At 37.3% G+C, this 2,542-nt stretch overlaps 1 protein-coding gene across 1 annotated transcript in view; it reads right to left on the bottom strand.

Moving 5' to 3' along the window:
- LOC109534636 (chitooligosaccharidolytic beta-N-acetylglucosaminidase) overlaps positions 1–2,542 on the bottom strand; it is a gene marked incomplete in the record, with an annotated part of 25,055 nt that overhangs the window by 7,162 nt on the left and 15,351 nt on the right.

Below are 2,542 nucleotides of genomic sequence, written 5' to 3'. Positions count from 1 at the left end.
TGCAGTCTTGTCAAGGGGTTTTTAAATCAAAGGGTGTTTTAACCGTGTACGGTCTGTACATTTTTGAGGCAATATTATGTGTTTTTAAGAGTATATATTTACACGATAACAACGTTAACCAGGATCATAGCACCCGCACGGGAAACATTTTGTATCCAACACACAGACTAACACTGTCTGAAAAGAGTCCGTACTATATGGGTATAAAATTCTTTAATAAACTAGAAAACAACATTAAAAAAGTAAGAATTGAAAAATTGTTTAAGAATAAATTAAAACAGATGTTAATTGAGTTAGAGCCTTATAGTATTAGAGACTATTTAAATATGTAACAACAGTACCTTTTAGTATAATATGTCCTTAGTCAATTGTTTTTTAACGCCATTTCATTTTGTATTTTTTATACATGTGCATGTATCAGAATGTAATTTGAAATAAAGAAATAAATAAAAAAAATAAAAATGAAAAGTGAGTTTTATGGTTGCCCTTCGAGATCAGCTGGCGTGTAAAGCCATGTATCCGTTTATACAATGGTACGATGATGCGAACGTTTTTCAATTGGTTGGAGATCTGTCAATCGTAAGATCAGTTCGTAAGACGGCGGACGAATTGACAGACCTCCAACCAATAGAAACACTTTCGTATCATCGTACCGTCGTATGGACACAGGCTTAAGGCCGGTACACATCTATCCGATCCGACTCCGATCCGACTCCGATCAGAGAACATTCCGTCATACGCGTTTCAGTTTCCGTTCCGATTTTTGGACGAGTGCAAATCACAGATTATCAAACTATTCCTAAGACTAAGTCCAAATGTATTAATTGGCTTTACCGTTTTTCATATAGACACTCGGATGGTTTACATTGAATATCGAAAACTGAAAGCCGAACTAGATATAAGACTTAGTTTTATGTTTTAGGCTCTATTAGGAAACTATAGCTTGCCGAATTAAGCCAAACTAACATGATATTTAAAAATGCTTTAACGTGACAAAAATACTAGTAGCAAACTAATTGTGTGATTATATAAAATATAATAATCAGATTAATAGGGATTTGTTTTCCACTCGTATTTCCGGTCCATATGTTAACAATTTATTGCCAAAGACGCGATTTTGGTCTATAATATTATATAATAATGGAGTAATCGGAATGCCCAACGAGATGATTTGTAGAGAATAAAAATGTCTACAAAATGACGGGTTTAATTAAAACAGTAAAACCTGAAGTAGTAAATAAATTTCCATGAACAGTTTACAATGTACACTTTAGTAGTTATTTTTCCAATATTCCTTGCCAGAGTCCTTACATACAGTTGCTGTGTAAACAGTAATATAAATTAATACTTGCGACGAATCATGTTCATTATTAATAATTGAGTTTGTTTTCTATCAGTAAAATTCTGTAAGCCCAATCAAAATATTTAAATATCTACAGCTTACTGTAGATAAATGTCGATTAAAACCCGAAATGCGGACCGTTTTTCCTTCCGACAATCGGATAGCAAATACCCATCGAATAGCCAACAAAATCGGAAGATGATCGGATACAAAAACGGAGACGGATCGGGCCGGTAGCGGAAAGATGTGAACTACGGCGTTGAAAGTCCAGTACCATTTTGCTCTGTGACTTGATGTTTAACGCAGACATAGCCATTTAAGGCTTTTTGTCTTTGCTGGTAGCCTGCAAGAGCCTTGGTGGGTTGGGGGTGTGGGTTTTGGGAGTTTGTGGGACTGAGAGCGAACGAAGAAAAGAAAAAAAGTAGGGGAACGGAGCGAGAAACGTAGTGGTTTGTGGCGGTTGGTTTTGAGTTTTAAATTTGAAAGAGTTAGAGAGTTTAGGTATTTTCCAGGAGGTTTGAGATGTCGGGAATCACCTGCTTAAGGCGGGTGATACCAGGGGGGGGTCTGCCATTAGACTTGTCGGGGTTAGGTAGCGTGGGTTTGGGATAGTTTGGGAAAACGGGTCTTTAATTAGTGGGTTTGGGTGGTTAAAGACGCGAGTTTTGAACTTTTTATGGAGCTTTGAGACGAACTGTTGCACGGTTTCGATTTGAAGGTTTGCGTGAATTTGTGAGTTACGGACGTACCAGGGTGGTCTTGTCATCCTACGGAGGATTTGGAGTTTGCCTATGGTTTTTTTGGAGGTTTGGCTAATGATGGGGGCAGCATAGCATATTTGCGACCTGATTACTTGCTTGTAGAGCAGAGTTTTGTTTTTCAGAGTGAGCTTGCTTTTCTGGTTTAAAAGAGAGTAAAGGATGCCGGCTGTTTTGCTTCCTTTGGAGATTATTTTGTTAATGTGCTCGACAAAGTTTAGTCTAGAATCGATGATAACGCCAAGATATTGAGAGATTTAGAAAGTGGGATTTCGGTGTTGTTGAGCATTAGTTTGGGTGTGTTAGTGGGAAGTCTTTGTTTCGAAATTATCATGGATTTGGTTTTTTCTGAATTAATTTTGATTTTCCAGGTGTCAGCCCACTCTTGAAAAATGTTTAAGTGCCGTTGGAGAGGGCCAATTAAGTATTTAATATTCCGGTT

This window comes from Dendroctonus ponderosae, unplaced genomic scaffold, assembly GCF_020466585.1.
Source record: "Dendroctonus ponderosae isolate FM_Combo_2020 unplaced genomic scaffold, Dpon_F_20191213v2 Dpon_F_20191213_6, whole genome shotgun sequence".
Classification (NCBI taxonomy): Eukaryota; Metazoa; Arthropoda; class Insecta; order Coleoptera; family Curculionidae; genus Dendroctonus; species Dendroctonus ponderosae.
The sequence above is the reverse complement of the archived record's forward strand: the minus strand, read 5'-3'. Positions and strand labels throughout refer to the sequence as shown.